This window comes from Gorilla gorilla, chromosome 4 (assembly GCF_029281585.2).
Source record: "Gorilla gorilla gorilla isolate KB3781 chromosome 4, NHGRI_mGorGor1-v2.1_pri, whole genome shotgun sequence".
In the NCBI taxonomy this organism is placed as follows: Eukaryota; Metazoa; Chordata; class Mammalia; order Primates; family Hominidae; genus Gorilla; species Gorilla gorilla.
In genome coordinates, this window is record NC_073228.2 from 96998836 (window position 1) to 97020000 (window position 21165).

At 35.3% G+C, this 21165-nt stretch overlaps 1 long non-coding RNA gene across 1 annotated transcript in view; it reads left to right on the plus strand.

Annotated features, from left to right (window-relative positions):
* Window positions 1-19276, plus strand: part of LOC129533500 (uncharacterized) — a 63208-nt gene extending 43932 nt beyond the window's left edge. The window contains exon 4 of the long non-coding RNA XR_008679767.2: window positions 17957-19276. This is a non-coding gene — a long non-coding RNA (uncharacterized lncRNA). The remainder of the gene's footprint in view (window positions 1-17956) is intronic.
* The last annotated feature ends 1889 nt before the right edge of the window (window positions 19277-21165 follow it).

Genomic DNA, 21165 nt, shown 5'->3' on the forward strand with positions numbered 1-21165 from the left:
TGATTTTCTACTCCATAATCAAACTGAACTTTTCCACTGTAGGGACAAGGATGGCAAACAGTCGTATGTAGCATAGTGAACAACTTCCCTGCCTGACATAATCAAGAAGATGTACTTGTTTAACCATCTCATGTGTAGAAGTCTAGACTACCCACATAGACTACCCATATACGATCCAAAGGGTGCTGATCAGGAGGAACTGTTCCATTTCACCTTAACTTTGAAAAACTGTCAATGTTGATTTGTGTGTGTGTGTGTATGTGTGTTTGAAATAAAGCAATGATGGCTCTCTGAATATAACATTGTTTATTTAATTAAACTTTTACAGTTCACATTTAGGTTGGTTCCCTTTTAACTACCTGGGTTATTTGATTATTTATCTTTTATGAATTCCAACCAGCAGAATTACTAGTATATACACATGTTCAAGGCTTTTAACCTGTAGAGAATGTTAGCTTTTTTTCTTGTCAGAATATTTGTACCAATTTATATTTAATCTAGTACTGCATAAGCTACTGCTACACTGTCTTTTGAACTTGAGTCCTGGAGCCCACGGGAAGGAAGAACATGAGTGGGTCATTTTAGTTGTTGCAGGAATGTCTAATCTGAATTTCCATTTATCAATCAGAAAAGTTATTTATTTATTTATTTATTTTGATACAGGGCCTCACTCTGTTGCCCAGGCTGAAGCACAGTGGCATGGTCACGGCTCATTGCAGTCTCGACCTCCCAGGCTCAAGTGATTCTCCGATTTCAGGCTCCTGAGTACCCAGGACTACAGGCACACACCACCACACACAGCTGATTTTTGTATTTTTTTTTTTTTTTTTTGTAAAGGCAGAGTTTTGCCACGTTGTCAAGGCTAGAAAAGTGGTTTTTTTTAGTTTAAATTGCAAGACTTCTAAATCTCTATTTCTCAGTATTTCTTATAAGATAAAACCTCTCCTTTGTAAAATTTATTTTTAAAATGTTTTTATTTTTTGACACATTGCAATTGTATGTATTTATGGGATACAATATGATGTTTCAGTGCTTATATATATATTGTACAGTGATCTAATCAGACTAGTTAATCTATCAATCACCTCGTGCATTTATAATTTATTTGGGGTAAGAATGTTCAAAAGTCTCTCTTCTAGCTATTTTGTAATATATGATGTTTTTCTGTTAACCACAGTCACCCAACTGTGCAATAGATTATGAAAACTTATTATTCCTATCAAATTATAACTTTGTACCCATTGAATAAACTGTCCCTTGTCCCCCATCCCCTCCCTTCTCTAATCACTGATAACTGCTATTCTACTCTTTACTTCTATGATGTAAAAAAATTTTAAGATTCCACATATGAATGAGAACATGTGATATATGTCTCTTAGTGCCTGGCTTATTTTACTATACATGATGTCCTCCAGATTCATCCTTGTCACAAATAGCACATTTCATTCTTTTTAATGGTTGAATAGTTTCCATATATATATATATAGATATGAAATATATATCACATTTTCTTCATTCATTCATCCCTTGTTGGACACTTAAGTTGATTCCATATATTAGTTATCGTGAATAGTGTTGCAATAAATATAGGAGTGCAGTTATATTTTTTACATGCTGATTTCATTTCTTTGGGTATATACCCGGTAGTATGATTGCTGGATCATATGGCAGTTCTATTTTTAATTATTTGAGGAACTACCATACTGTTTTTCATAATGGCCACACTCGTTTACAACCCCAACAGTGTGTAAGTGTTCCTTTTCTCCACATCCTTGCCAATACTTCCTGACTTTTGTCTTTTTGATACTAGCCATTCTAACTGGAGTGAGGTATTATCTCATTGTGGTTTTGATTTGCATTTCCCTGGTGATTAGTGATACAGAGCATTTTTTCATATACCTGTTGATCATTCATGTGTCTTCTTTTGAGAAATATTGATTCGTGTTTTTTCTCATTTTTAATCAAATTTTCTTTTGCAGTTGAGTTGTCTGAGTTTTTTATATATTCTGCTTATTAATCCCTTGTCAGATGAATGGTTTTCAAATATTTTCCCCCATCTTGTAGGTCATCTCTTCACTTTGCTAATGTTTTCATTGCTGTTTCAAAGATTTTTAGCTTGGTATAATACCATTTGTCTATTTTTGGTTTTGTTCCCTGTGCTTTTTGCAACTTACCCCCAGATAATATTTGCCAAGAGTAATGTCCTGTAGCATTTTCTCAATTCTCTTTCAGTAGTTTCATAGTTTCAGGTCTTAAATTTAAATATTTAATCCATCTTTAGTTGACTTTTGTATATGGTAGGAGATAGGAATCCAGTTTGATTTTTCTGCATATGGATACCCAATTTTTTCAGCACCATTTATTAAAGAGACTGTCTTTTTCCCATTATGCATTTTTGGCACCTTTGTCAAAAATGAGTTTGCTGTAACTGCATGGATTTATTTCTGGCTTCTCTATTTTGTTCCATAGGTCTATGGGCCTATGTGTCTGTTTGTATACCAATACCATGCTGTTTTGGTTACTATAGTTTGGTAATATAATTTGAAATCAGGAAGTGTGATGCCTGCCTCCAGCTTTGTTCTTTTTGATCAGGATATTTTTTCTTTTCTTTTTTTTTTTTTTTTTTTTTGAGACAGACTCTTGCTTTGTTGCCCAGGCTGGAGTGCAGTGGCACAGTCTCCACTCATTGCCACCTTCACCTCCGAGGCTCAAGTGATTCTTGTGCCTCAGTCACCTGAGTAGCTGGGATTAGAGGTGTGTGCTACCATGCCTAGCTAATTTTTGTATTTTTAGTAGAGACAAGGTTTCACCATGTTGGCCTGGCTGGTCTCAAACTCCTGGCCTCAAGTGATCCACCTACCTCAGCATCCCAAACTGCTAGCATTATAGGCATGAGCCACTACCCCTGGCTGTTTGGGATTTCTTTAGCTACTCAGAGTCTTTTGTGGTTTTCTTACAAATTTTAGGATTATTTAATGTTAGTAGTTTTATAGATGTTGCTTTGAATGTGTAGACTGCTTTGGGTAGTGTAGACATTTTAACAATATTAGTTGTTCCAATCAATGATCATGGGATATCTTTCCATTTTTTGTGTCTTCTTCAATTTCTTTTATCAGTGTTTTATAGTTTTTCCTCTAGAGATTTTTCACTTCTTTGGTAAAAGAAGCCTGCAGCTTTACTCTTTTTGTTCAGAATTGCTTGGGCTATTCAAAGTCTTTTGTGGTTCCATATGAATTTTAGGATATTTTTTCTATTTATGTGAAGAATATCATTGGTATTTGGATAGGAATTGCATTAAATTTGTAGATCTCTTTGGGTAGTATGGTCATTTTGGACAATGTTAATTCTTCCAACCCATGAACACAAAATACATTTCCATTTTTTTGTGTCTTTTTCTATGTCTTTCATCAAAGTTTTATAGTTTTCAGGGTAGAGATATTTCACCTTCTTGGTTAAGTACCTTAGTTTTGTACCTATTGTAAATGAATTTGGCTTCTTGATTTCCTTTTCAGATCATTCAGTATTAGAAAATAGCAACACTACTGATATTTGTATGTTGATTTTGTATTCTGTAACGTTACAGAATTTATTAATTAGATCTAACAGTTTCTTGGTAGAGTCTTTGGGGTTGTTCATATATAAGGTCATGTCATCTGCACACAGGGACACTTCAGCTTCCTCCTTTCCAATTTGGATGCCTTTTATTTCTTTCCCTTGCCAGTTGCTCTGACTTCTATTACTGTGTTGAATAGGAGTGGTCAAAGCGGGCATCTTTGTCTTGTTCCTGATCTTTGGGGATTAGCTTTTAGCTTTTCCCCATTCAGTATGATGTTAACTGTGGGATTGTCATATATGTCGTTTATTGTTTTGAAGTACATAAGTTACTAGACTCAATTTGTAGAGAGTTTTTATCTTAAGGGATGTGAAATTTTGTCAAATTGTTTTTCTGCATCTACTGAAGTCGTCATATGATTTTGTCTTTTTTTTCTGTTAATGTGGTGTAACCACATTTATTGATTTCTGTATGTTAAGCCACACTTGCATCCCTGTGATGAATCTCCCTTGATTATAGTGAATGGCCTTTTTAATGTGCTGTTAGATTTGGTTTGCTACTATTTTGTTGAGGAATTTTGTATCTATGTTTATCAGGGATATTGGCCTGTAGTTTTTTGTTGTGTTTTTTTGTCCGGTTTGGGAATCAGGGTAGTGGTGGCCTGATAAAATGAGTTTGGAAATATTCTCTGTCCCACAACTTCCTAGAATAGTTGGAGGAGAATTGGTCTTCTTTAAATGTTTGGTAGAATTCAGCAGGCCCAGGGCTTTTCTTTGATGAAAGATTTTTTTTATTACTGATTTTCTCATTTGTTATTGGTCTATACAGATTTTCTATTTCTTCGTAATTTAATCTTTGTATATCCAGGAATGTATCCATTTCTTCTGTATATCTAATATATTGGCACACAGTTTTTCATAATAGTCTCTTATGATCTTTTGTATTTCTGTGGCATCAGTTGTAATGTCTCCTTTTTCATCTTTGATTTTATTTATCTTTTTTCTTTAGTTAATCTAACTAAAGGATCATTGATTGTATTTATCATTTCAAAAAACAAACTCTTTATTTTGTTAATCTTTTAAATTGTTTTTCTATAATCTACTTTGTTTATTTCTGCTCTGAACATTTTATATTTTCTTCCTTCTACAGATTTTGGATTTAGTTTGTTCTTGTTTTTCTAGCTTCTTGGGTTGTATCTTTTGTTTTATTATTATTATTATTAGAGGTCTTTCTTCTATTTCTGGTGTAGGCATTTATTGCTATAAACTTTCCTCTTAGAAATGTTTTTGCTGTGTCCCATAGGTTTTGGTATAATGTTTTTCCATTCTCATTTGTCTCCAGGAAATTTTTAATTTCTGTTATAATTTCTTTATTTATTCACAGGATTTTTAGAAGCATATTGTTTAATTTTCATGTATTTATACAGTTTCTGAATTGGTTTTTATTGTTGATTTCTAGTTTTATACCATCATGGTAAAAAAATATACTTGATATAATCTCTATCTTCTTAAATTTCTTCAGACTTGTTTTGTGGCCTAACATGTATTTTATCCTGGAAATTGTTCTACATGCAATTGAGGAAAATGTGTATTCTGCAGCTACTGGATAAAATGTTCTGTAAATGTCTCTTAGGTTAATTTGGTCTATAATGTAGTTTAAGTCCAATGTTTTTTCATTCATTTTTTTGTCTAGATAATCTGTCCATTTTGAAAGTGGGGTGTTAAAGTCTCCTACTCTTATTACCTTCTCCCTTTAGATCTAATAATATTTGCTTTATATATCTGAGTGCTTGGGAGTTGGGTGCATATATATTACAATTGTTACATTACCTTGTTGAATTGATCCCTTTGTCATTATATAATGAACTTCTTTGTCTCTTTTTATAGTTCTTTACTTAAAGCCGAGGTTATCTAATGTAAGTAGGGCTATTCTTGCTCACTTTTGTTTTTTGTTTGCATAAATATCTTTCTCCATCCCTTCACTGTCATTCTGTTTGTCTTTAACAATGAGGTGAGTCTCTTGTAGGAAACATACAGTTTATTCCTATTTTTCGTATCTGTTCAGCTACTTTGTATCTTTTAATTTGGGGAATTGAATCCATTTACATTCAAGGTTATTAATATATAAGGATTTACTCCTACAATTTTGTTAATTGTTTTCTGGTTGTTTTGTAAATATCTGTTAGGTTAATTTACTCTATGGTATAATTAAGTCCAATGCTTCCTTGTTGATTTTTAATCGAAATAATATGTTTACTGTTGAAACTGGGAGTGTTGAAGGCTCCTATTATTGTTGTATTGCAGTCTAGTTCTCCCTTTAGGTCTAAGAATATTTCTGGGTCCTTTGCTCCTTTCTTCCTCACTTATTTACCTCAGTGGCTTGGTAGTTTTCTTTGGTGCTAAACTTAGTTTCCTTTTTTCTCATTGCCTATCTGCTGTAATTTCTTGCTTTCTGGTTATCATGGGGCTAACATCAAGAGTCATATAGTTATAATAGACTATTTTAAGCTGAAAGCAACTTAATTTTGCTCACATAAGAGTACTCTAGACTTTTTTCCTCCCACCCTATAATTTGTATTTTTGTTGCCTTAATTTACTTTCTTATCTATTACATATTCCTTAGCTCCTAATTGTGGCTGTTGATGTTTTCCATCATTTTTATTTTAAACCTTCATACTAGAGTATTGAGAAATTTTCATAGTGCAATTACATCACTGGGGTATTCTTAGTTTGATACATGGATTTACCTCTACTGGTGATTTCTATGCTTTCCTATATTTTCATGAATAGTAATTATAGTTCTTTTGTTCACAGCTATAATGCTCCCTTAAACACTTTTTGTAAGGCCAGTCTAGTGATTATATATTTCTTCAGCTTTTGCCTGTCTTGGAAGGTCTTGATTTCTCCCTTACTTCTGGGATAGCTTTGCTAAATTGAATACATAAATTTGAATATATAATCCTATTCCCTCCTAGCCCGCAAGATTTATGCTGAGAAGCCTGCTGATAGTCTAATAATAATTGTCTTATATTTGACTTGATGCTTTTTTCTTGCTGCTTTCAGAATTCTCTTTCTTTCACTTTTAAAAGTTTGATTATAATGCATCTTGAAGAGGAATTTTTTGGCATTTAATATATTTGTGGGTCTTTGAACTCCTTGAGTTTGAATATCCATGTCTCTCTCAATACTTGGGAAATTTTCGCTATTATTTCTTTAAATAGGTTTTCTGTGTGTTTTACCATCTCTTCTCCTTCTGATACTTCTCTAATGCAAATTTTGTTTGCTCAGTGTTATTCTGTACATCCAATAGGCTTTCATTATTCTTTCTTGTTCTTCTTTCTCTTCTGACAAGGTTATTTCGAAAGACCTGTACTCAATTCAGAGACTTTTTATTCTGCCTGAGCTAGTCAGTTGCTGAAGCTTTCAATGGTGTTTTTATTTTATTCATTGAATTCTTCAGTTCCAAGATTTTTGTTGGTTCCTTTTTATGATCTCTATTTCTTTGTTGAATTTCTCATTCAGATGATGAATTGTTTTACTGATTTCCTTTAATTGGTTGTCTTTTGTTTATGTTCTTGTATCTTTCTTCAGATTTTTATTTTATAATAATAACCTTTTAAAGGCATTTCATAAATGCCTGAATTCCTTCATAATCAATTTATAAATGTTCTTTCTTTGAAATCTGTTACTACGAGATTTATTGTGTTCCTTTGAGGGTGTCATGTTTCCTTCTTTTTAAACTTTTCTTATGTTCCTACATTTTTGTGTGCACACCGAGAGAAACAGTCCCTTTTTCCAATTTTATGGAGTAGCTTACATAAGGAGTTTTTCTGTAGATAAGTCTTAGGGTGTCAATTGGGTATGATGCATTAACTTTCATTCTGGTGGACTCAGTAGCATGGTCTCTGTCAGTTTATTTAACTATAATTCTTGTCAGCGACACCTGTGATTGCTTCAGTGGCCTAGTCTGTGTGAGTTTATGATGGTTGTGGTGCAGTTTTGCTGGGGGTAGGGGAGATATCAGGCTGGTTGCAGGGGCAGATGTGGGCAGGCAAAGAAATTGACAGGCTGTCCTGTAGGCTTTCCATGAAGGCAGTGGCTCCTGCTAGAATGGCTGTTGGACAGGGTACAACTGGCTGAGCAGCTGTGTGGCTGTCTTTCTGGGAAATTGGAGATACCACTGGACTGGCTATTGAGTCAGGTGTACATGAGCACAGCAGGGCCAGGTGGTTCTGCAGCAGTCTATCAGGGGAATGAAGCTGCAGCCAGACAAGTAGTTGTGCTGGGCATAGGTACATGTGAGCATTGCCATGCCATGCTGCTTTGAGGAAGTCTGTCCACAGGTTCAAGCCACAGCAGCACTGGTTGTCAGGCCAAGTGCCATTGTATGCAGGTGCATGCAGGTGCAGCAGGACTGGGTGGCCTTGCAGAAGTCTTTCCAGGGACATGTAGCTACGACTGGACCAGCTGTCAAGCTGGACACAGGTGAGCCCAAGTATGGCAGGGCTGAGTTGATTTGCAGTGGTCTGTTGAGGGGATCAGATCACCATAGGACCAGCTTTCAGGCTGGACATGTGCAGGATAAGTGGGCCAGTCAGTTGTTCAACACAAGTGTTCATGGGTGAGGCACCCAGTTGGCTGTTTAGTGGCTACCACTCTGCTTGTTCCCTGAAGGGGTGGTGTGCCACATAGGTTTGCATGTTGGGGTCTTATTCATTCCATCTGGCCTAGGCTCTTGGCAGCAAGGGTCATGGTATTGCAGACACCAGTGTGAACATGATAATAAGACAGTGGGGCTTCAGCCATAGAAAGAATTGGTTGCTATTGGCCCCCAGGGAAGAATGCACTCTAGCAGTGTGTCCAGTTTCAAGACAAAGCTGAGCCATAGCAGCTTAGGCCATGGGGGTGGAGACTGTTCAAGGTGGGCTTCTACTCTGAGGCAATGCAGCTGCACAACTCCTGGCTACTGTACAAACTGGAGTAAAGGCCTATGAGGACTGTGGGACTCTCCTGCACCCAGGATTGCTGATGTTTGTGGCTGCCATGGGGACCTCTGGATAACTCCAGCTTACCTTTCCTTCGTAAGATGTCTCCACTGACTCTGAGCTGAGCCCAGCGGACAAGGCAGAGTGGCAAAGGCAGAATGTCTTGCTCACCTCTTTATGTTGCTATTCTGGTTTTCTGTGCGACACAGGGATTTTTGTCATTACCCTGGTGTTCCCCAGCATACTTCCTTAGTCATTGTACTCAAAATATAGTTGTTTACTCATTTTTTGGTTCCTTTTGGTGGGGAGGACCAGTACCAGGTAACTCTAGCCAGCCATTGTTGATGTCACTCTATTATTTATAAAATGTAAATAATATCAATACAGAAGAATAGACTTTCCTAAAATATCGTCACAGAATTTTACTTCCACCATGAGGTTCTCCATTCCGTACGTATCCATCTCTATCTGTCTGTCTACCTACCTGCCTATCCCTATAAAGGGAAGGTCAGGGTTTGAACGTTTTACCCCTATATTCATCCTCATATCTGTGTCTTTGTTCATTTCATTCCTCTTCCACCATGCTCTTCCTCCTTTCCGAGACCTATTCTTAACTTCCCATTCTTCTATCCAGAGGACAAACCTCACCCCTGCCTTGCTGCCTCTCTATCTGGCTCATAGTAATCATTTCTCCGCTTCTTATCCCTGACACTGCATCGTTACAACCTAGAGGATAAATATTGGCTAAGATACAGTTACTAATGCATTTAAGCTTAATTGCTTTTAGAAGGAAAGCATTTATTACCTACTATTTAAGAATGATGATCAGCTGAGTATTTCATCCCTTCTGACCACATTGTTCTTTGTTATTAGAAAAAGAAATTATCAGTCTTCATAGATATAACTAGCTCATAAAATAATTATCTTTCAGAAAATGTGTAAAACTTGCTGTCATCACATGATGATGGTGATCTACTTAGATTTCTGTATTTTTAAGACGCTGAATTTTTCCTTGAACCCTCATCAGGAGTTGTCAAGATGTGACTGACCCATAGGTCATTATTTTTCAAAATAATTGGGATTCCCTCAACTGTATAGTAGGTCTTGTTAAATATAAGTGAAATGCAGAATTATATATCTTCATTTTGAAAAGTCTCTAGTATGAAACAGTATTATTCCCAACATAACTCTTCCTACTTTCTCACTATCATTCCACCACAGACACACACACACACCTACACACACATCCCTATACACAAACACATTCCACAAAAAAAAACCCATCAGTTTAAAAATAACAATTATTCTCTTTTCATTACAAAATATTTTCATGCAATTACTCAATAGCAAACTTGGATTTTTGATCATTTGATCCCACCTCAAAAACACACTCTTTAAATGTGCATAGATTTAATTTTATTTATTAGAAGTTAGCCTCCAATTTCTTCTCAAATGAAACCTTTTCCTCATATCACTGTCATATTTAATTTTCATACCCGTGTATTTTCTATTAACCAAAAGTAATGGTAGACTATAATCCTGAAGTTTAAAACAATTTTATCTGTGACTTTCAAGTTTAGTTTCTGTAAACCTGTCAATATCAATTATAACAGGAAGATTTTTTAATTACTGTTTTCCCCAGGAGATTTTTTTTATGAGAACCATCATAAATAAGAGGTAGAAACAGAATTACTACAAATAAGTACAAATAATTACAACTACTATATGAAAACATTTTCAGGTGTTAGACATAATCATTTCTGCTTGAGCTCCTGAAATAAACACTCAGATGAAGCAGTTTAAGTTATATCTACTGTAAATGGGGAAAAAAAGAAAAATAGAATCCAGGAATCTTGTTCACTTTTGTGCAAAAATAAATTTTATATGAAATCAAGGATGGTTCTCATATTATCTGTTTGTCAAATAATCTACAAATTAATTTCTTTCCTCTTTTTTTTTTTTTTTTTTTTTTTTTGGTGGTGGTGGTGGTGGTTGTTTTTGAGATGGAGTCTCACTCTGTCACCCAGGCTGGAGTGCAATGGCATGATCTCGGCTCACTGCAACCTCCGCCTCCTGGGTTCAAGCCATTCTCCTGCCTTAGCCTCCTGAGTAGCTGGGATTACAGGCAACCGCCGCCACGCCCAGCTAATTTTTTGTATTTTTAGTAGAGATGGGGTTTCACTATGTTGGCCAGGCTAGTCTCAAACTCCTGACCTCGTGATCTGCCCACCTCAGCCTCCCATACAAATTAATTTCTCGAAGACTAAGATAACTGTTTCCTATCAAGTACTTTTAATTTCCAAACTTTAAAAGTAGGAACATGAGAGAATTCTGTGCATTTCACTGTTAAATATGAACAAATTATTGTACATATGAAATAATTCTGTGTATTTCACTGTTAATGTGAAAAAACTATTGTTCATGTTTAACAGTGAAATAGAATTCTGTCATGTTCCTACTTTAAACATTTATTTTTCCTTTACAGCAAGGAAAAGGAAAAAAAGATATAACTTACTCCTGTTTTTTTTTAATTCATTTCAGTTACACACTTTCCCTTCTTAATTTCTCTCAAAAGGCTTAGAACATTTAGTAACACCTGCTGGGGTGATACCACCAGCGGCACTTCACCAGAATAGTGCCATGTGTTTGCAGTGATACAGATTACTATCTCTATACTCTTCTAATCACCTGGTTATATCTGACATCAGAAGGCTGGCGACAATGAACTTTCTTCATGCCCACCGTGGTAAGATGTAGAAACTTGGGGCTCTGTATAGTTGTGTCTCTTACCCAGCCCAATGGAACTCAGAATAGAATCTTTGTCCTACTACAGATGGTCAACAGACTGGAGTGTGCCAGTAATCTGAGAAGAGGCCAAACTTATTTTAATTACAAATTACTCCATCACTCCACATTTATCTCTCTGTACCTGTAGTAAATGCAACAGACAAGTTAATATACATTATTTAAATAGCCATCAAAACCTTTCCTGCTTCAGCACTCTCCACCTTTCTCTGGAAACCCTGTAGGTTTGTAGGGATTTATAACTGCAAGTGCCTGAAGTCAAGTTTCAGTTCTAGCAAATGTGGGGTAGAACAAGCTGATCAGACATTGGAACAACAAAGACAGGAGGATTAAGGCAGTCTGCAAGGATGAAAGTATAAAGAGATCTTGGGGGAAAATAGCTTGAGAAGAGCCTTTTAAAAATCAAACAGAAAAACTCTCATCAGTTGGTTCTTATTTCTTTTTTAAAAATGTAGCAACATGTGCAAGGAGTTTTATATATCAAGTTATATCTCCCATTCTTAAAAAAAGAATTAAAAGGCAAGCAGTTTAATAACCCTTCAGCATTTTCCCCAAAGTTATTTAGCATTCTTGTCATTAGAAAAACAATAATTTCAGAACATTTTCCAGGAAAAATACACAGAACTGGAAGGAAATGCATGTGCCCATGTGGAAATACTTAAGTTCTTCTCCCATATTGAACCTGTCTGTGCATTCGTAGAGAACTTATGACATATTTCCTTGTTATGTATACACTTTTTTTGTTCAACAATGCCAAAAAGTGATAACTTGGAGACTGAGAATTAGACTGACAGTCACCTGTCATTCATTGTCCTTTATTCTGACAACTTCAGGCATTCAGGCATGGATTTATGGGTATTTCGCCCCTTTCTCTTTATTTTTAAAGGGGTTGGGGGATGGGGGAGAATATCACAGGATTCAGTTCTGAATAGACTTTTGTTTTGCTCTTTCTTTTACCTCTTGACTGTGTCAAATGCAGTGTGTCTCCCATGCAGTTTCTGTCTTTAGAGAGCCTTGGCTTGGCCAGCTAGTTAGTATTCAGAGACAAGGCAAAGAGGATAAAATTCTTCTCTCTGCTTGCTGAGACTGCAAATAAGCAATTAGACTAAAAGCAATGCATTGGAGAAAGAAGGACATTGCAGATATCATTGTTGACTGGAACCTGCCAATATAACTTTAAAATTATAAAAACTTCATAGCAGGGAGAAATAGTCACTTAGAGGCATGTAAGTTGGTTAAGACACTAAGTCAGTATTTGCTACAGACATTTCTGCAGTGTAATGTATTCTGTGAACTGTAAAATTTTCCATTTAATCCTGTTTCCTTATTATAATGAGAAACAAATGGGTGAAATTAGCAATGGTGATAGAAAATTCAACCTTTTTATTGTATAGCATGTTATGAAAACATTTTCTAGATTGGCATGTTACTCCCACTTTCATTTGAGCTCACTTTAAAGGATTGTAATGGAAGGCTGAAGGTTACAAACTGTTTTATGTCTGACCAAGCAATATCATGTAGCTCTGCTGCATAGTTCTATGAAAGGTTTAAAACAATATATGCCAGCCATTTTCTGGTTATCAGTGATGGTATGTGAGCTAGTTCTTAAAACTCTTCTTATTCCCTTCTTTAATATAAGTATTCTATGCTGGGTTCTAGTGATTGATGCACTTCCCTTGCAATGCACAAATGCATTACTCTGTTAGTAAAACTGGGATTACCTAATTCCATTATGTAATAGATAGATTAGTCTCATGTATGCCTTCAAGATTGCCCAATTGATGGGAAGAGGCATGTAGACCTTCTTGATTAGATATCCATTCCTTTTCCTCTTCCCACCCCCATCCTTCAAAACCACGTTTCCCTAAAGTTGAGAAATGCTAGCCTGATGAATTTATTTTTACACATTCTAAGCCAGGAAAAAGAAAGGAATCTGGATTATTGACATTCTTTACCGGAACTACAGTAGACTAGAGTTAGCAGAAAAAACTGCTAATCATCACAGTTTTCGTGTTGGAAGCAATTTGCCTATAATTAGTAAGTTGATAAATACCAACAAAATGGGTGCTAAAACGAACAACTCTTGTGCTGAGAGACATTTGACTCTACATTACACTTTGCATTTTTATATATGCAGCATTACATTTTGTTACAAAGAGCGACAACTTTAGTGGCAGCTGAAGCACTCTAATCTGTCTTCTGAAGAAAAGCAGACATACATCTTAATATAACAACTTCTTTTATAAAACGTATCTGTTTTTTCAAGGAATAAGCAATGCATGGATAAGAAAAGAAGTTGGTCTTTTATTTATTTTATATAAAATGGTAACAGATGATAGAGGACTTGTTTTGCTAGATAAGAAAATGCTATCGCACATAAGATTAAATGGTACCAGTGACTTAGGGTATATTCTTCATTGGTAATACCAAATTCACATTTGTTTGCAGATATTTGTGTTCTGCATTTCATGTAAAACAGCTATTTTACTAAATGTTTAACTCCATATAAAATCAAACCCATGACCGTTTTTGTTTAAGTCAAACAAGGAAATGCATCTGGTGTGCTAAAAAGTGAGACAAACATTTTATTCAAACAAACAAGATATAATATATTTTATCTTTGAAACCAAACATATTTAAATATATGAAATGTTTTAATAAATGCTAGCTTTTGTAAGGGTCTAAATCATAATAGATGCTTTGTACATAATAAATAAAAGAATATGATGGCTTTATCAGTGGTATACTGAAATTCTTGTTCTTTCATAGCTAGCAGAAAACATAATTTCACAGCAAATTCAATCTGTACAATCTGATAGAACAAAAGAGGTTATCCCAAGAAAGAAATAGTGAGGGTATAAAGAAACTTCTTTGTGTGAATGTGGTAGAAAAGACTACATCTTTCTAGCGCTTTTTAAATGGTAACTAGTATTTATAGTCAATTTCAGGAGCATCCTTATCTACAGCCCCTTTATTGGTAACTTGATTAGCAGATGTGGGAGTCAGAGAACTTGCAGTGTCATTATACTACAGACCACGTGGTGAATGGATTGATTACCTCTTATCAAGTAACTTCTAATATAATTTTTGATACCTTTGATTTATTTTTTTCTTTCCCATTAAACAGTACTTCTTTGGTATTCCCAAGTACTGGATCAGACAGTAAGAAATGTCCACAGGAAAGTAAAAACATGTTTTTCTTCCCCTCTTCAGAATATTCTACAGTGGGTGGTAAAATAATTAAGCCATTTCAAAGTCATGTAAAGTATCCCAGATACGTCAGAGGAAGAAGAAGAGGCTGCAATTTATTATTTTTCTGCAATAAATCAACATGAAAGAGAACATTTTAAAGGACCAAGTAGCTTTGTTTTCATTTACAGTTCATATCAATAATTTTATACCATGAACACTTTGCCTGTTCGAGATGTGTCTTCCATCAGGAACAGCTTGATTATTATGAAATAAAAAAGCAAAAATTTTGAGGAAGCATATGTTGCAGTTATTTGTGAAGTATGTGTTTCATCTCATTTATCATTATTATTATTATTACTATTCATCCTAGTTGAAACTTGGGCTTCAATTCATGGGGTATATATGCTTTTAATGATGATTTATGTATAAGATTGAATCAAAATTCATTTTGTACATTTAAATTCTTCACAGTTTAGTATTGTACTAACAAAACAAAGTATTTTCAGATCTTCGGAAAAGCTTTTCCAAGATCGAGAATAATACATTTGCAGACAGTCTGAGATTAAAGAGGGAAGCTATGCAGCTTGACCTGGTCAATTTTGCTGTCATTTTTCTTGGCCAGTATTATTTAATTTATTTCTTTCAACATATAACTCCATTTAAGAGATCCCAACATTTTGCAAGTGTCATATAACCTATCTCCTTGGAATATTTCTTTCTTTCTAAAACAAAGTTGTATATAGTGAGCTGCAAGAGCCTTCTTTGTGCTTGGTTTCTTCCCAACCATTTTCCATTCAAAAACAATGCTGACATATGCATGAAATGACAAATAGCATTAGTGTAATAAAGGAGATACACCAAACCTAAAGCACAGTCATACATTAAATTGTTTCTAAAAATACTGACCTAAGCGCCTCTATGAGTTGTTATAAGTAAAATTCGAAGGAAAAAAAAAGACATTTGGAAGTGAGATGTGCTCTCCTTTGTAGCCTACATAATTGCTGGCTTGCCATCATATTTGCTTGAGATGCCTTTGTCAGATATTATTTCATGTCTCTTTGTCAAAAGGGGAGGTTTTGAAGCCTTTTTTCTCCATCTGGAAGACTGCTGTCAGGGCTCAGACCAAGCCTCCCAGGGCTAGAGCACTGTGTCCAAAAAGCTTTTGGTAAAAAGCCTTTAAGCAGTGCAGCCCCTCATTTCCACTCACCAGATCAACACATATGTTTTATCAAAAGAAAAATTCTAACATTTCAACATAAGTTTCAAACACCAGAACTGTAACTTAGTGACAATTTTTCATTAAGACCTAGTGTTGAATAACTCTTAGCATACAGAATTACCCACGCCGAATGTAATCTAATACAACAGTTATGTCATCTTTCTTGTTAAGTGGTGATTTTCTAGAATTTGATGATTTACAAGGCTATTCTAAAAATGGTTGACATCTCTAAGTAGATGGTTTTCCAACGCACAGTAATAATCTATAGGATAAGATGGAGTTAAAAACAAATTTATTTTTCATTCATTTACTTCTTCCAGAGAAATTCAGTATAAAGATCATGGTAAAGCTTATCATATCAGCAATCAAAAACAGGAAAAGAAAGTAATTGTAGGACATACAATAACAGAACTATTTTCTGCACAGATCCAACTATGTGGAGAACTGTTCAATTAAGACCCACAGTTACTTTTAATGACAGTTGTTGTGGAATAAGTGGAAACATCTGTTACCACGAACCACCACAGTGGCTACACATGATAAAACAGTTCTCTGTTCTATTGATTGGGACTGGTCTTTGTGGAATATTCTTATTAGTATGCTTAGAACAACCGTGCAGATCTCTAAGCCAAATTAATTATTCTTGGCATTCCCAAGAAATGATCCTACAGTCATTTTTTAACCAAAGGCAGGGAGCAGGGGAACCCTTCTCTGTGCGTATTTTATGATGGTTCCTCATGCCTAATTGTCCTACTGTATGTTGCCCTATTTTAACAGCTACAGTCTGAATTCATTCCCATCCTCTCCTTAAAAGTTTGAAACCCCCTAGTGACACGAATATTAATGTGCCAACACTGTCATATCTATTTCAGCTCATACATATGCAATGTCTTTGTTTTCAAAGATTTATGTCAGACTTTGCTGAAGTGAGGTATTCTACCATTTTAGATAATAGCATGCCAAAGTGATGTTATCAGCCACATTCAGCACTCACTCAAGCAAACGGGAGGAGCATCCTTCCTTCATGGCTTAAACTCATAGAAACTGTTATTTATCCTTTTTGATGAGAAAATCTTTCAGGGGGAAATGGTGTATTTTTAGAAGAAGATTATGGCCATCCTGTGGATTATCTTTTAATTAAGAATGGATGATTTGTGCCCACTCTGCTGTAGCAAACGTCTTGCTGCTAATGAAGTTTAAAAAGACTTACTTTATTTAATTACAGCTAATCACCAGGGTAAAATGTGGAATTTTCTTTGATCCTACAAGTATTGTGGTAATCCCCATGGCAGATAGCATCTCCTCAAAATGTTTTGAGTTTTTCAGCCGGTCACAACTTGGCAAAATGTGGAACAACCTTACGCTAAAGAATTTCTTTCATTCCCTCTGTAGTTGCCTACCCTGGCATAAAAAATACATGAAATTTTCTTACAAGCTGAGATGGTCCCTGAGACAGAAAGCATTGAAATATTCAAATATTTGAATATTTTACTTTGTTCAGCATTCAGAACAGGGTTCTTTACTCTTGTTCAATGATTCAATTTAACCAACATTGTTGGACACTCTCAATGTGCCAAATGCTGTTCCAGGCACTAGGAATGGAGAGGTGAAGAGAATGTATTGAGCCCACTATTAAACAACCTTTAAGATGAACTGTGTTTACTTTCTACTGTATTTAGTCCATGCGGACATAAATAGATGAGTGTGCTTTAAAACCAAAAATTGTTTTTGTCTTTGGTTTGGTTTGTTTTTAAATCATCGGTTTGGAATTACTTACTCAAGCCTTGTAACATCAAGCAGGACTATCTTTTTTATTGTGTATCTCTTCTGTCTCTTTCCTTTGGAAAGTACAATATGTTAACTCTCATTTTCTGGCCTTATTCTTTCCTGAATCTCAAAGAAAATTATTTTGAGAATACATATTAAGCCACTCTTCGTTCTAGGTGATATCTATCTATGAGTTTTCATCCTTATAAACATACAGACTTAATCATTTTCACCAAAAGTAGAGTGTCATTCTTTGTCACGCTTTCTAATATTTATTCTTTCCAATGTAAATTACATGTTTTTCCCTGAAGTAAAAGCCCATCGCCAAAATTGATTTGTGTGTTTTAGTGTGTTTTATGTTTTTAATCTCAAAGAGATCATCTTGTTCTTTTTAAAAAAGTACCTCCCTTCTTCTTTTTTTGTTTTTGTTCTGTAGTCTTCAGTCCATGTGACCCAGCTGATATTGACTGGTTCTGAATAAAGGCCCTGAAGGGCAAGGTCGTGCAGGCTCCTTGGGAGAGAACAGAACTGCAGATAGAGAGCAGAGGGGACAGAGGCCAGCGTCGGACAGAAGAGGGCACCAGCAAACTGACCTACTCACCCCAGCTGCTGACCCCCACTTCGACCTGGGATCAAACCAGCAGCTGAGCACAATAGATAGGCTGGGTTCTTTTTGGAAAACAAAATTTTCCTGGAACATGAGTATGTCTAAACTAACTAATCAAAATGAAAGAAATATATGTCTTAGTATACCTTTTCATGATTTGATAATTGGCCGTTTTCAAGAACATAATGAAAACTCAGCTGTCCCACTAAAATAATTCTCACCAAGGAGGGGCAGTTACTGAAAGACAAACAATTCCTTTGAAAACTAAATAAATTATCTATCAAACGGTTACTCTATCTATAACTTTAAAAGAAAAAAGTCATCTGGGCAGAATTATTGGCTTCACATCTTCAAATGTGTTCTACTTTGTTTAACAAATTGAGGTTTCAATGAGTTCTTTTGGTTTGCCAGGATTGAAGCAGATTTAAAGTAGGTTTGTTGTCAAATCAGTGTATGGGTCTCTATCTCACACCTAGGCTTCCATTATCACACAATGATGAGCACTCTCTTCCCACCACCTCCATATAAATGCTTAAACACATCCCTTCCCTGCATACTTCCCACTGCCCACACCCGTGTAGTAATTTATATGCCACTTTCCCCAGAACTCCCTCCATTCTAGTAGGAAGCATTTAGACTTACAAAGTGATTGAGGTGGAGGAAGTTCTTCCAAAGTGCAATTCATGTGTCTTTAAAAAAAAAAAAATTAAACACTATAAAGTAGGAGAAGCAAAACAGAATTTGCGGTTAGTTCCTGTAATGTGTTAAACATCTGCAGTTTTGTCTCTTCATCGGGATGCGGGGTTGTGCTGTAGTCACATCCTGATAACATCTGCACATTACTGATAGCTTTTGCTTTATTCTTTATGGTCTGCTGATGAGAGATTCTTTAACATTCCTTCAGTCATCAAGACCCCAGTTGGATTTCTTTGCTTGTGACAGCCTTAAAGGTGGTTTCATTTACATTTGCTAAAATGTCACAATATAGGAAGATATTTTCAGTTTGATGTTTCATCCCTTCCTTTTTTTATCCGGATGCTAGTTTTAGCTTTTCAAATGAATGTCGAACTCAAAATAGATTTTCCATGAAATATATTTTGTCTGATTTTTGGAACACCATGTCTGCAGCAGAAGACTTTTTTTTTTTTTTCCAAAAAAGTTTTCAACAAGGAATGGCACCTCTCTACTCCTGCTTGCATTGCAACAACAGCTACCATGCCATGAAAGGGCTAGCTTGTTTAACATCCAGTAACACAGAATGTACGACTAGTTTAAAGGTCAGGTACTGACAGGATGGGAGCTGTTTTTGCTTCCCTAATGACCCCAATTACATCAGAGCTGAGCAAATAGTCAATAAACAGTGGCACTAACATATGTAGAAAAATTGTTTATTTCACATTTCCAAGACAATTAGCAATCCCGTCTCTGGTTCCAGAAAGACTTTGAGATCCTAGAGATTTTAAATAAATGAGACCATGAAAAGTAATATAGAATATTCATGTAAATAATCTTGGGCTATATGAAAGCATTATTTATATTGCTGAATACATTTTTCTTGATGTAGCAAGCGAGTGGTCAATGGCAATACATAAGACAACTGTAAAGAGCTCTATAAACAATAAATTTTAAAAAGATTAATTGGTTTTGAGAGTTAATTTTCTTGAACAATTTAGTGGAGATTTTTCGTTACACACTTGGGATTCATAGAGTTGAATAAGAGCTTTCACTGACATTCATTTTTAAAGTTGAGATGATAAAACATTTTTTTTCCATTTTATAATGTTTGGAGATTTTTATATATTGTATTGATTTCTAATGTAATTCTATTGCAGGAGAATACTCAATAAGATTTCCTTTTTTTTTTTAATTTGTTGAGACTTCTTTTGGTCTATTCTGTTGCCTATATTGGTGAATTTCTCATGTAAACCTGAAAAGAATGTGTATTTTGCAGTGTTGGGTGAAATGTTCTGTAAATGTTATTTAGGCCAGATATGTTGACAGCACTGTTCAAATTTTCTATCTCTTTATCAATATTCTTTGTCTGGATAGTCCATCAATTACTAATAGTAGTGTTAAAAATGCCCAACTGTGATTATTGATTTGAGAATATCTTGTTTTGCTTCACAGATTTTGAAACTTTTTTTATTAGGCACATACACATTTAAGATACGTCTTCCTGATGAATTGACCCCTTTATCATTATGAAGTGTCCTCTTTATTTCTGGCAATTTTCCTTGTCTGGAGGTCTACTTCGTCTGATATTAATATAACCACACCAGCTAGGAAACACAGATTTTTTTTCAAGTGTCTGGCTACATTTGTGGGTCAAATATTTAAGAAAGAGTGCATCAGCTTACCTGTCAGCTTGCATTCCCATAAATATCAACCACAAGAGAGAGTTTATCGTTTCTCATGGGTAAGCCATAGCCTTCTGAGACAGGGGCAATGAAGGAAAGAGAAATTAAATGAAATGGAAAAAATGAGTTAGAATGTGACACAAAATAAATCAGAATATAATTTTTATTACTTAGAAAATTCAGATCTGTAATTTTTAGAAGTATTTTAATATTTACTGAAAATTTCTACTTCACTATCAGCTGTAGGGGATTGAACAGTATCCTCCAAAAATTTATATCCACCCAGAACCTCTGAGTGTGACCTTATTTGGAAATAGGGTTTTATAGATATAATTAAGTTAAAATGAGAACATACTGGATTAGGGTGAACCTAAGTCCAATGACTAGTATCCTTATAAGACAGACACACAGAGACATGCACAGAAAGGAAAGCCATCTGAAGATGGAGGCAGAGATCACAGCGATGAAGCTACAACCCAAGGAATATCAGAAACTCAGAGAGTGGCAAGAAAGAATTCTTCTCTAGAGCATTTAGATGGAGCATGGCTCTGTCAACACCTTGATTTTTGAACATCTAACCTCCCAAGCTGTGAGAGAATAAATGTCTGTTGTTATAACCCACCCAGTTTGTCATATTTTTTGTGGCAGCCCTATGAGTGCCCTGAAAACTATCAGTTATCT